The sequence below is a fragment of the Equus caballus genome, chromosome 25 (assembly GCF_041296265.1).
Source record: "Equus caballus isolate H_3958 breed thoroughbred chromosome 25, TB-T2T, whole genome shotgun sequence".
NCBI lineage: Eukaryota > Metazoa > Chordata > Mammalia > Perissodactyla > Equidae > Equus > Equus caballus.
In genome coordinates this window covers 27,491,151-27,505,532 of record NC_091708.1, presented here as the reverse complement: position 1 = coordinate 27,505,532, position 14,382 = coordinate 27,491,151, and the positions used below count along the sequence as shown (strand labels likewise).

The following is a 14,382-nucleotide window of genomic DNA, read 5'->3' as shown; positions in this document are numbered from 1 at the left end:
AGGAACTACGTGGCCCTTCTGCCTGACCTCCCGGCCGGAACCCAGCCCCAGGGTTGGGTTGCCAGCCTCCTGGAAGACAAGCCAGCCCCTGCTGGATGGCACGCAGACATCACATTTTGTGCCTAACATCTGGGGGCCTTTTAAGAACCATCCAGATGTTTCATTTTGCTAAGTGGGGAGTCTGATGCCCACGCGCCAAAGGAAGGTGGCTTGTTTTGGCCCAATCCGTGGTCAGGCAGAGCCGTTTGTCCACACCCACTCCGAGCAGTGCTGACCACACCCATGCCTGTGGCTGGACCTCAGAAGTCAGAGACGCACCATACATGGCCCTGCCCTCCTGGAGCCACTGGGGGGACATGGACCCCCCCATGGCCACAGGTCACCAAGGCTTTTAAGTGCTGTGACATCTGCATCCTGTCGCCCCCTTCAAAACAGTGCCCCTCACCCCATCTGACCCCGCTCCTCCATCCCTTTACTGTGCTTTAATTCCCTTCAGAGGACTTGTCACTCCCAGAAGGACGTTTCACTGTTTGTTGATCATCTGCCTTCCCCATTACAAGTGAGCTCCGAGAACGGAGAGTTGATCTCCATTGGTCACTCACATACCCCAGCACCGCCTCAGTGCCTGGCACATGGTAGGTGCTTTAATGAATAAACAAATATTTCCCGAATGATTGGAATGGTGTTGTTCCCAGTGCACTGCTGGTGAGCTCCCTGGCTCCCGGGCGTGATATCTGAAGATGGTCCCTGGGTGGCAGCATCGTGGGCACTGGGTAGAAACATCGAGGAGTGCCACAGGCTCTCATGTGTGCTTTCCCGCGGAGCCGGCTGTGGGGCTGTGGGCACGTCACGTGACGTCTCTGAACCTCAGTCTTTGGAACTATGAAATGGGCAGAGCCACCTTCCCAGGGATCCAGTGACTTAAGAGTTGCAAAGACATTTGGTGAAGAGGAAACCCATTACCGCTACTTTAGTGAAAGGTCTTTTAAAACAAGGTGGTCTGCGCCTAGATGGGCAACAGCTCTTCCCATCCTCTGCCGCCCAGCTCCACCCTACGAGACCCCTTGGGTTACTTCATTTGTCACTTTGCTCTTCATTTTAAAGCCACATCCCAGAAGTGAGTTATTTCCGAAGCCTCGCTTTGTCTGTGATCCCAAAATAGAATCACTCCTGCATCGTGAAGCAATCAATGAACCAGTTTTGGGGGGAGATAGAGTTTCTGGCTTTTTGTTTAAAAAACAACCACCACCCAGTTCAGGTTTCCAGAAGCCCCAGCCTTTCAGGTGAAGGCTGAGCGCCTGCTGACCCCACGTGCGTTTAGAAGCGGCTTTATTCTCCACCGAGGGTGCCCAAATGGGTCTGGTTTCCCTTCTCTTGCAGGCCCAGCCCCGTCACCTCCTTCCCCCTTGGAGAACGCGTGCTGCTTCTGCTGAATGGGCTGTGGTGGCGCTTCACCTGGCAGGCCGGTTTCCTAGCTGTTTTCCCTGTCTACCTGGGCTTTCGCGTCCTCTGGACTTTGAATGCAAAGCAAATATATTAGCTTCCCGTGAACAAGTCCCAGGGGGGTCCTCTTTACGGGATTCTAAAGCTGCAGGTTACATGGAACAACATGCTAAAATGACACCAGGAAGTGTTTCCAAATATCCAGGTGCTGGGGCCTTAGAAGTATGTCACTTGCGGGGGAATTAACAAGCCCCCAAAACAGGTCCTAACCACCCTGAGGTTACAGCACCACCTTCCTTTAGGATTCGCACCCCCAGCCCAACATTTATCCACAGAAAGACTTGACCAGAGAGGTGGTCCTCCTGTGTCCCCATCCTGAGCTGTTTCGGCGCACGATTCCAGATCGACAAGGTCAGTGTGAGATATTGGAAAATGAAGAGAAGGGAGGTCTGTACCCAAGAGGTTAGAGACGGCTTTTGGAGATGGACCCGGGTTCATCTGACAGTGTCCTTGGCTGTGACCTTGAGCAGCTCCTCTGCGGGTGACTCAGACCCCCCCCCCCCCACCTCTTGAACCCGGCTCACGGTCCTCGCAAACTGGTCCTCGCCGTGGCACATCAGAAGTTTGAAAAATGCGGCCGTGGAGGTCCCGCTGCGCGCATGGTCATGAAAAATGTTATCGACTGTATTCGCTTGGCTTTGAAAGTCTTGTGTTGTGCCTGCTCAGTTTAAAAAAACAAAAAGTGCCACCGGGAGACAGTGTTGGGACTCGGGGCCCTCGCGATCCGTCGTGGCTGTTTGAATTGCAGAGTCATTTTCTAAGTGTACTTGGTATTCCCACGTAGGCAGAGTTTCTTTAAAGATGCAATTGCTTCTCTCTGGATTTTGGCATCTGCATTTTTGTTTACAGCAGTAATCAGTCACCCAGGGGTTGGGTGGAATCGTGTGTCCTGACCTCCCTTAAAAATGTTGGGGGGCAAGACAGATGCCTGGCCCAGAGGCCAGTGTGTGGCAGCGTTGTCCCTCGGATCGGCTGCATCCCCATCCTTGTTCCCGAGCATCCTTCCCTGATGAGGAGGGGAGGGGGCTCTTTGCAGAGCCCGTTAAAGCAATTAATGCAGGTGAAAGTGGTGATTTGACAGCATGGGCATCTGGACTTAAAAAAAAAAAACCCCTGTAATTTCTTTGACCCACATCTGAAACGTGTGCTAGGCTTCATTAAGAGGTTTCTGATTAAGAAAAGAAAAGTGGTCCAGCTATCAGAAATTACCCTCCCACGCGGGTAGCGAAGCTGCGCTCAGAAATTCCTGGGAAGGGTTTTCCTTCGGCTATGTCCATCCTCCTGGCCCCGGAGGGGGGGCCTGGTGTCCCGTGGTGTGTCTGGACCCAGCGTGACCTTTATCCTTTCCTTTGTCTCTTTCTGCCTCCCGCCTCTTTCTCCTGGGAGGCCCCAAAGCTTTCCCAGATTTCCCCCAACTCTCTTGAACCCTCTCCCCCCTCCAAGAGTCCTTCCAGCCCTGAGATTTAAATCTACTGGGAAGGTCAGGATGTTTGGATGACCCTCAAATTCCTTCCTCTCTTCCCTCGGAGGTCTATATCGTCACCCAACTCTGAAACAATGCTTTGTTTCTCGCTCCCTGTGGGCCCCCACAGCCCAGTGTATCGTCCCAGCTGACCAGCCTGCCCACCCAGAGCTGCCCCACCTGTGGGAAACCTCTTCTTTCCCTCTGCATCCTCATTAGAGTGGCCTGTGTCACTTATGGCACAGATGATACATTTCCTACTGTTTCCTTGTATTGCTCTGTGGACCATAATAACCTTTGTCTTGAGGGCTTCCGAGGAGCCAGACACCCTTCTCGTACTTTCTGTGTATAAACTTGAACCTCATGACGGTCCTATCGGGTTTGAGGGAAGTGCCACCTGTATCACGTCATTTTGCAAAATTGCAAAGAGTTTGTCACTTGCCTGTCGTCACAAGGATGGAAAGTGGGAGAGCCAGGATTCAAACACAGGTTTTGTTATCTTGAGGGAATGTGTCCGTCACTCAACACCAGAGAGAGGTGACATCCCGCGATGCCTGGGCCTGGGCTGTGGAGCCGGATGCTCTGGGCTCAAAGCCCACCTCTGGCCACCTGTGGGGCCTTGAACAAGCTTCTTAACCTCTCGGATTCTCAGATTCCTCTTCAGTAAAATTGTGATGGGAATCGCAGTCGGGTGGCAGGCAAGTTACTTCTTGGTTCATCTCTGAAGTGGGGATGCCGATGGCCACGCGGGTGATGTGTTAAAACCCTGGGCCCATCTGTCAGTCAACATTTAAGGATTACCCACTATGTTCAGACCACTGGGTTGAGGTTTATTTTCCTACCAGATGATGCTCTTCCTGGTATAAAATACCTAACACACAAGATGCTTACAAGCTCCTAATACGGAGCACACTGATAACCATGGCCACCACGGAGGGTCTCCTGTGCGACCCAGGAGCTCTGCCAGGGCTCCATGCGAGGCCCCCACCAACTCGTCACCGCAGCCCCCCAGGGAGAGGAGACTCAGCATCCGGAGGAGGAGGGGACCAGCCTCCTGCACACAGGTGGAGGTGGCAGGACCAGGATTCGAACCCAGGACTCCTGCCTGCAGACCGTGTGCTCCTTGCTGCTCTTGACCGCTTCTAACAGGCAAGGCGGGCGTGCAGCCCACCACGGCGCTGGGAGTCAGGGTCAGTGCCTGTGCATTTCTTCACTGACTTTTTTTCTTATGGAAAGGGCTTTGCAGCACTTGATGAGAAAGCTCGCTAGGAACCAGACCGCCCAGGCCACGGCCTCCAGCCCCTTCCCGGGGAAGCGCTATGCCTTTGATTGACTAGACGGTGGATATGGAGCTGCCCCTGGGCTCTCTCGGCCTTCTCCTCTCCCTCTATCTTATCTCTTTTGCCATGCCTTTTTGTGTATTGTCTGAAAATTCCCTCAGTAGATAACTGTGACCTCAATTCAACCGCCATCAGGATAAACCCGTAACTTATGAAATCATCCCACTGAACTCTGGAGTCTCTGAACCTGTCTACACTGTCTGCCGGGTGGGCAGGATGAGAACGGGGTCTCCTGGGCCTCCTGTAAAAGGCTGGTGGTCGTCGACCCCGTCGCAGGCTGGACAAATAAGGGGCCATTCTGTCTGGTTCGTAGGAAACATGAGGAGTCGAGGAGTCTGCCTGGGTCTTTAAAATAAAACGTTTGTGTGTGTGTTTTAATGACCTAAGAGATAGGGGTTCAATCTAGAAAGCTTAGAAGCCCCAGAAAAACACAGGAAAAAAACCAAAGATCATTAATAATCCCTACCACCCAGAAATAATAATTATTGACAATCTGGTTTGTGTCTGTCTGGTCCCCCTGTGTCCTTTGTGTTGGGAATTTTCTACAAAACTGCCATTCTGAACATAGTTATCAAGCCTGCTTCTTTCACCAAACAATATGCCACGACTGTTTTCCCACCTTGATAGATGTTTCTAGAACACGATTTTTAGTGATTGCATAATATATTACAGCGAAGAGGTACACAGTTTATTTGACTAATTTCTTCTTGTTGGACAGTTTTTTTTTTAACCTTATCCATATTGCTGCTTTAAACATTCTTGCTCATTAATCTTTACGCGCATCTCCAATAATTCCTCTGGCTGTCTTTTGAGAGGCAGCATTGGCTCAGGCAGATTTTTAAGGCTTTGATAACTGTTGCCAAATTGCTCTTGGGGAAGTTTGGTTTTTTTTTATAGTCCCTTCTACCAACGTTAATCTGAGATGCTTCATTTTTCCCCAGCCTTGCCAACCCTGGATGTTATATTTCTTTTCCATTTTAGCCAATCTGGTAGCCAAAAAAATATCCTATTTTAATTTGCATAATTTAAAAAGCAAAGTTGAACTCCTTTGCGTGTTTATTATTTGTATAGCTGTATATACGTATATAAGGTACATAATATATCATATGCAATATTGTATATTATAGTTTGGTGAGTGCCATCAAGTCAGTTCTGACTCCTAGCGCCCCTGCAGACAGCAGAGCGGAACCCTGCCTGGTCTTTTTGCGCCATCCTCTCACCCTCCAGATGATGCTCCACTGCTGTTCACAGGGTTTTCATGGACAATTTTTTCAGAAGTGGGTAGCCAGGTCCTTCTTCCTAGTCTGTCTTAGTCTGGATCTCTGCTGAAACCTGTCCATCAAGGGGACCCTGCTGGTATTTGAAATCCAGTGGCATAGCTTTCAGCATCACAGCTACACGCAGCCTCCATGGTATGACGACCAACAGGTGGGTGGTTCCCTGACCAGGAAATGAACCCCGGGCCGTGGTGGTGGGAGCATCGAATCTTAACCACTGGACCACCAGGGCTGGCTTGAATATTACATAGACATATATAATCATGTATATGATGTATGTAACATATTTACTTATTTTTGGTGTATTACTTATTGATGTCCAATGCCCATTTAATCACAAGAGTTGTACATTTCCGTGTCATCACATCTGTCCGTCTTTTTCTGTGTGGTATCTGCTGATAGGTTGTTAGAAGATGGTTGATTCGTCCGCCTGGGTTTGGACTCTTCCGTCTGAGGGTGAGTTAAGTCGGAAGCCCATCCCTTTGTGAACTGAGGATGCACAGAGAGCAATGAGGGCCAGGACTGGAAAGAGTCCAGGAGGAGAACACGCCCCATCCATGTGTCCGCTCATGGACCAGGAAAATCATACTGATGAATACAGGTTTTCCCAGTGGATGGGTGAGCTGTGGGCGTCGATTCTAAACAAAATAACACTCCATTGCAAACCCATCGAGGCTCCTCTTGAGTGATTATATTTATGACTGCTCCCACCTTGTTAGTTCTTTTAAAGGAAAATAGAAAACAATAGAGACAAAATTGAAAAGAACATTCGTAAAGCAATTTACTTAAATTATAAGAGACTAAAAGCCAGGCTTAGTGGGTAATTGAAGAATTGCGTTAAAAAGGAATCAATATCTTTCTGGAATCTGCTCTGCCCTCATCTTGTGAGTTGTTTTGCAAACGGATGGTCCCTCTGTCTATCACTATCTTGCAGATTTCTCCTAGCCTTATCCCCCAGGACAACATTCTTTTCCTCTCTTTGCTGGTTCGTGGTTTTCCTTTTCGCACAGCCTTAACTCACTGAGACATTTAGGAGCAAAGATGCTGGAGAGCAGAGACTTTGAAAGGTCAGGACATTGTTCCAGCCTCTGGGATCCCGGTGTTCCAAGCCCCAGGGCAAAGGTTTCTGTCTGTGTCTTCACCCTGAGCCTCCCGAGAATGTCAGACTCATAAAGAAAAGAGGGTGGAGGGAATACAGTTCATTTTTTAAAATCTCCTTGCTAAGGCCCCAATTAAAGGCACATTTAAACAGCATTCAAGAAGATGAAAAGAGGAAAAGAAGATAGAAGATTCCCACCCTCGTAACTTGTCATCGCTTTTCTCCCGTATGCCTGGCCTTGAGCTGTGTGCATTCAGGTTCCCTTAATGGTTCAATCCTGTGCTTTGTTCGTTTATGCTTTGTGCGAATGTTGTCCTGTTGTTTTGTGACCCTTGTGTTGAGCTGCGTTTCAGGGAGGGAGCCCCGGACGGGCTCTCCCAGCTGCTCTGCAGTCCGGTCTGTTTTCCTGGGATGCAGAAGCTCAAGGAGGTGAGGTGGCCACAAAGAGCCAGGGCAGACGGAGAGTGAGTTCTGAACACACCACTGCCCACTCACGTCAGCGTGCCAGAAGAATCTAGACTGACACGTTTTGGACTTTTGTTTAAAGGAATGCTCATACGTGACATGCATTCTTAGGCCCAAGTTAGCAGCAGCAAAGTATTTCTGGGGAATGGAGGGAGAGAGTAAGATCAGAAAACAGACTTATTGCCCAAGTGCCTGTGAACAACGTTTCTCCCCTCCAGCTACATGGAGAAGGGAGCTAATCTTTGAGATGTGTTTTACCATTCATTCATCCACCACTTGGCAATTGTTTTATTGGGCCTCTCCCATGTGATTGGTGTGATTTAACACCTTCTTTAAACTCTACATATCCCATTTCCTTATTTATTAATATGTTTGTGATTAATATTCCTTTCTACTTCAAAAATAACTGAGCGACTTAACCTAAAAAGCACCTCAAGAAAAAGGCAGAGAGATCAGAAACCATATTGGAAAGTGTGTTGCCTTTACTGGGGACAGTATTTCATATTTAAATGGAATTCTGAGCTTCCTGGCAACCAAGGCAAAAAGGGAAATTAATATATTATTTAGATTCAATGAGAGAACTCATTGGTAATTCAGAAGAGGTAAAATTCCTCGTTGGCAGTCAATTTCAAGAGGAAGCATTTCTTTGCTGTCTCTCATTTTATGTGAAATCATCCACTATCTCCTATCTTTCCTATTTGTTGATAACACCTGCAACCAAACCAGAAGAATTCCCTGCCTTCTCTGTCTGTTCAGAAAGATGTAGATAAAATGATCGCTCATATAAGTCTGTGTCTGTCTGTTGAGATACATACTTTCGGGGACAAGGAGCAGCACGTGCAAATAGCTGGAGCACTCGATACCGTCAGAAAGCCGGTGGCAGAGGCAGGAGATGAGGCTGGCCCGGCAGGAGACGAGCCGCACGGTACTGAGACACGCTGCAAAGAGCCTGCCTTTTACGTCAGAAGCTGTGGGAGAGATTGGGGTGGGGAAGGGGTGACTTGCCATTTAAAAGGATGCCGGCCTGCAGAGACTGATTGTGGAGGAGGGGAGGCTGGAAGCGGTTGGAGTTAGCGGGCCCTGTAAGAGGTAATTAACACAGATAAAAACATGGTGCAGAGGGAGGGAGTCTGGAGACAGACTGCTCATTAGGGCTTTACCCTCTCGTGATGATAAAGTATGCCACCGGGGCGGAGAGTCCACACCGCCAGTTCCTGTCCTCCCTCCGCGTGGGGCTGAATGGGGACGGTCTTTCTAGCCCACGTGGCCGCGCCTGGCCCCAACTCAGGGTTCAAGAGCCCGGGGGCTGTCACTCATTTGCAGCCTGTAAGTCTCACATCCCCGCTTCACACCCTCTCCTTGTCCATCTTGTGAGGCCGAGACATAGGGTTGGCCTTGTGTGCCCTGAACCCCCTTGAACTTCTGGTGAGAGAGGCACGAGTTTGGAGGGTCCAGGATTCACAGCTGACCCTGCCTCTTGCCCTGTCTGTGACCCTGCATAAGGCACTTCTCCACCCGGAGGCTCTTGCCTCATCTGTGCAGCGGGAAGAATAAATTGTGAGGTCATCACGGTAATTTTAATATTACCGATAATATTAACCACCGTTTGCTGGGCACCTGCTGTGCGCCGTGCCCAGTGCAAGATGCTCTGGGACTGCTATCTCGCCAGGCCTCATTCTGCCCGCGGGACGACTGCATAGCGGCGGGCATCACAGCCTCATGCGGGGGGAGGCGGGGTGGACAGCTGAGGTCCAGAGGGCTTCCGTCACTTGTCCAAAGACTCCTGGCTAGGGACAGGCGGGCCTTTGTCTGGGAATGGCTTTCTAGCGAGTATACCTTCCACTGAAACACTCTTGGGGGGGTCGTCACCCTAAGACACGTTTTTATTTCAATGCTGTGAGATGCTTTGGTCACAAGGTGGAGTTGGACAATACCGCCAAGATTTGCCCGGTGTCACAGTGCTGCCCCCTGCAGGTGGCTGTAGGGACTACAACCGGGTGGGACACCCTCCCCAAGAAACACTGGCGTTCATGAAAAAGGACGCACTGCCCAGTGCCCCGGAATCCCACCTTTCTCTAGTCTAGAGAATTAAGGGCACCTGTGCGCCAGGATGCACACAAAAGTGTGTTCATCACGGCATCGTTTGTGCTGGCCGGCAAAATGGGAAACAACCTCAGTGTCCAGCAGTCGGGGAGCGGGAATTCAATATTGGTGTCTCTGCCAGGGACTGCGACGTGGTGCGGGAAGAAATGAGCTTAACGTCATTGAACTGGTGAGGGAAAATCCTCAAAGTACATTCTTTAGCTGGAAAAAAGGATGGTGATGAAAATGTTAAGTATGAGTCAATGTATGTAAATACCAGACAGCGCTCGTTTTGTCCATGCACAGCCGCAGGTTTGTGAAGTGCACAGAGCAAGCGAGGAAGGGCAGACCCCGAATGCGGCCGTGGTCACGTGGGTGGTGGGTTGAGATTTGTCCTCCGGGTTCCCCGTAAGAACAATACCTAAGCCTTTTGGAGCTCTTGCCTGTGTGCCCGGAGCACACACTTTGTGCGTATTAACTAATTTAGTCCTCACAGCTGCCCGTGAGAGAATGCCACTATTACCCCGTCTCATGCCTGGGAAACTGGGGCCGCGACTGGTTCAGGGACTTGCCCGGGGTTGGCGCTGGCAGGTGGCAGAGCTGGGCGGGAATCCCTGTAGCCCGGCCCGGGGCTGCGGCTATAAACCGCTCCGTCTTCTGCTGTCTCCCCAAATCCCATGCGTGTCTGCGGTGTGTGTGCTCATGTGAGCGTGGGGAAGCACCGATGGTGCCCCAGGTCCGCCTGAGCCCTCGTCTGGCGCACTATTCGCCCTGTGGCCGCATCTGAACAGGCTGCTGGGGGCCGCCTGGCATAGAGAAAGCTCAGCGAATAGCTTGTTGAATGAACGAACAAATGGGTAAAGCAGTGGATGAGACAACGCAAGGAACTTGCTTTGGAGTCAGAGACAGGATGTGTGAAGGTGATGCAGAGCCTCCAGAATAGACGGCAAGAAAAGCAGAAGTGTGCTGGGTGCTCTTGGAGGAGAGTCCGTCACCATCTAGGAAGGCTTCCTGGAGGCGGTGGGCAAGGAGCTGAATGTCGAAGAGGAGCAGATATGAGGAAGTGTGGATTTAGGGAAAGAAGGCTGTTTCTGAAGGGAGGAAAGTTGGGAGGGAGAGGCTAGAGTTGCTCACGTATTTGTGTCCACGTGGGTTAGAGGTTTGGAGAATTTCTGGGGTTCATGGTTGGGAGATGGAGCTGGCAGCCTTGGGAAGGGAATTCACGTGCATTTAGCACCTACTATGTGCCAGGTACTACGTAGGCAGTTTACATTATCTTCATAATCCTTACAACAGTTGCATTTTAAATATAGGAAGAGGCACAGAGAGGTTAGGTAACTTGCTCAGTGTCGCACAGCAAGTCTACAGCAGAGCCGGGATTGGTGCTCAGTGCGTCTAGACCCAAAGCCCCAGCTAGGCAAGCTGTGGTCAGGAAGAGCAGGCTGGCATCCTCCCCTCCTCTCTCCTGATCTCTAACCTGAACCTGGGCTCAGACCAGCCCCGTTCCTGAGGTTCGGCATCTCTCTTCCCAAGAGGAGGAAGCTTGGGCCCTCGAGGTCTGTGTCCTGAAATGAGCTGCATGACTCACCGCTCTGTGTCCTCACTGGAGACTTTTCCAGAACACCGCTTTCGTGCACACCCCTGAGGACACTGGTCATCTGGGGACCTTGTTCCCCACTTCCTGCTGGCTCTTTGGGGCGTGTCCCCAAGTCCCCTACACGGTGGCCGTCTCCCCTCTGTCTCTCATCCTCCGCTGAGCGGAGAACCGTGTGGCCTCCCGATGTGGGGGTCTCAGGGTCGACTCTGAGGAGCTGAGTGGGGCAAATCTGCGTCCCGAGGGCGTTAACCCAGGTGGCGGGTTACGCAGTTTGAAAACGGACCCGGATAATCTGTGTTTCCGTGATCATAACCTGCTGCCCACACCGCTGTCAGCTGACGGATGGGGTCTTAGCCGCGCCAGCTGCCGGGGCCGGGGCACATGGAGATGCTCCCTGGTCTGACGTGGTGGGATGCCTCCCAGCCCCTCGGTCAGGTTTCACCAGGAACCGCGTGACAACAAGCACGGCTCGAGGCACTCCGAGGCCCCCTCTACTTGCAGTGGACCCGCGCCCCTCTCATGCATTTTCCCTTTTAGCCATAGCTCATTGAACTCTTAGATGACAAGCACTGTTCTACCATGGCTCCTCTCCCTCAAGGGAGTGGAATTATGATCTTTGTTTTACAAGAGAGAAACAGAGGAACAGAGAGGTTCAGTAACTTGTGTGAGATGGCACAACTAAAAAGCAGTTGATTCAGGAGACTGGCTGATTCTGTCGTTGCCGCAGCGAGAGAGGGGCGTGCTTGGCAGTCACCAGAAGGGGCAGGCAGAGCACCGGGTGCTTTAAGGGGGTGTTGGGTGTGGTTGCCCACAAACAGCAGGGCCCTCAGCCGTAGTCCCATTGGAAGGATGTCGCCCCAGCCCCCAGGTCCCTTCAAAGGTCCACCACTGCCCGTGATAGTGCTGAGTTGGGGTGTGCATCTGGCCACCCCAAGACGCGCCGTCTGCCCTTCTGGTGTTTTCTTAAACCCTCTTGGCCCCTCCCAACTGCTGTGCAGCCTCCGAGCCCCCAGGTTGAGATCTGGTTCAAGGACCTGATTCAAGGACCAGCCAGCACGGTTCTGAGCCCCCACTCCTTCACTGGGGGCAACCGAGGATGGCTTCCTGCCTGGAGCCTGTCCCTGCACGCCCCAGAGCCCCTGATCTCTTTGCCACCACGCCTGTGACCGCCGTGCAGGTAAATGCAGCCTTGCCTCCTAAAAATGTCGAAGTTTAACGTGGCGCGGGACCTTAGCAAGCAGTGCCAGTTGGCAAAGCCAAAGCTCAGTGAGAGGAGGACATAGCCCCGGGTCACCCAGCAAGCCAGCGGCCCGATGGGGATGTGCCCGGGTGTCTGTGGCACAGCCGGAGCTTTCTAGCTTGCCCTGCTGTCTAAGGCTGCCTGCTCCTGGCCCTGGCGGGAGAAGCTGCTGGTTCTCTGGGAGATCAGCGGCCCCGTGCACCTAACCGTGAGCGTGGACCGCAGGATCCCCAGATGGCCTGAGCGTCAGGGGTCAGCGTGGCGGTGGCAGTGAGCGTGAGCTGGTGGCAGGGTTGTCAAGGCCAGAAGGCACCAGCAGCTCTGTTTAGAAATGAACACCTCTGTTCGATGCCGCCTTGTAAAAAGCAAGAGGTGGTTTGTAAAAATAGAGACAGGAAGGCGAGCAGAAGGTGGAAACCAGCTTCTGAGAGGGTCCCCCAGCTCCTCGCGGTCCCCGGAGGACACACACGCATCTCAATTAAATTAAAGGGTCGCGGATGGAGCCCTTGGCGGGGTTCTGGCGGCCACCGCTGAGACCATATTCCCAGAGCCAGCTTAGATGCTGAAAGAGCTGTCTCAGGAATCTCGGTTTTCTTTCAGTTCTACCAGAAAAATAAAGAAGGTGGCCACAGATGATGACATTCTTGCTCTCCAAGACCCAATGAAGACCCCTGTTGACCCCACCAAACAGCCAACATCAGAGGTTCCAGAATGGTCTAAGCTTGAGCGGCCACCAGACTTTCTGGTCCCACAGGCTCGCGGTGGGGAAACAGGTGCAGAGCAGACAGGGCTGCCCAGGGCTGGCCTCCTGTGCCTGGGCTGTCCCCACCCCGTCCCTTCCCATCTCGGGTTTCCAGGGTCCCCTTCCGCAAAGTATTGGGGCCCGGCATCCGGTGGGGGCTCAGTGACGTCCCAGGCTCCCTCGGGCGCCCGCTGTCTCTGGTGTCCTCATCAAAGGCATCACCTCCTCTCTGGTCTCAAGGTTGCTCTCACCTATTTATAGAACTGACCAGAATTCCACTACTGCCAGCGACACAGAATACAAATCAGGTGCCATGCGCTGGCTTCCATTCTCTCTCCCGTACTCTTCTTTAAGTCCCTGGATGAAGCTTTTCCACGCCCGGCTTCTCTTACTGATGCCGACACTCCGGGGAGGAGAGGGCAGTGGGCTCTCTGCCGCTTGCTGAGCTCCTACTGTGTGCAGAGATCCAGACCTGGTGCGCACTGGCTCATTTAATCCACACAAGCCTGGCAGGGTGGGAGGGTTGTCGGCATCTCACGTGGGCTGTCTCGCGAGAGGGAGCACCAGGCCCGAGGACTCTCAACGAACAAGTGACAGGAGTGCGACTTAAATCCAGTTCTGCCTGAATCCACAATCTGATCTCCTTCCAGATCCGAGGAGTCAGGTGGCTGCAGGGTGAGGCCTGTGGATATTATGGTTTCTCTGGGGGCCGTATATTTACATTCTCACCCAGTGGAGTCAACTAGGCTTTTCTGAGGACCTACTGTCTGCAGGCAAAGCCCTGACTGTCACCAGGCTGCAAGTGTCATGAGGCCATACTGTGCGCTAGGTGAAGCCTTTCTCTTACTGGGCTGCAAGTGTACTGAGGTTACGCTCACTCTGTTCTCTCCAGGCCTGGCACACAGTAGGTCCTCAGTCGACCCTTGTCGAGTGAGTGATGGGGCTCAGACTCACAGTCCGTCGATGGAGGGAGCAGAGAAGGGGGAGGCCAGTTGGAAGAGCATCGAGCAGCCAGCGGTGCCATCATGGGGGAGGGAGCAGTGGGCAGGGAAGAGGGGCCAGGAAGACCACAGAGGTCATAGTGGCCTCTCAGGCTTCTGCCCTCGGCCTGTGCCCTGAGACCCAGTTCCCACTTGGCTCCAGCAGAAGCCCAGTTGGTCTCCGGCTGCCTCCATCCTCATCTCAAACTTCACAGCGACTAGATGTCACCAGCTGTTCCGTCCAGGGCATCCCAGGGGTGCTGAAAGAACGCTGTAAATCTTGCCCTGCTCATCCCTCAGAAATCTATTTTAAAAGCAGAATGTTCGAGAGCTGCCATCCTCTCCGTGTCCTTCTGCGGGGAGTGGCATGGAGCTGTGGAACCAACTGAGGGACCTGGTGCCTCCCAGCTCACTCCTCCTCCTCTGGGAGGGTTCAAATGTCAGGGCGTCCAGTCCTGGGCTGGGGGTCCTCCTTGGGCAGGCCCCCCCACCCCTACCCAGCCAGGGCTCCCCACTGTCTTTGAAAGCTCCACCCTTGACCCCTTCTGTCTGAGTATTGGGGCTCAGGAACCCGAGTGTGTACCAGATTCAGGCA

General features: G+C 52.4%; 1 protein-coding gene across 8 annotated transcripts in view; it reads left to right on the top strand.

The window, feature by feature from the left end:
- The window catches only part of WHRN (whirlin), an 86,308-nt gene that overhangs the window by 7,228 nt on the left and 64,698 nt on the right, over window positions 1-14,382 (top strand). The gene's annotated exons all lie outside the window — the stretch shown is intronic.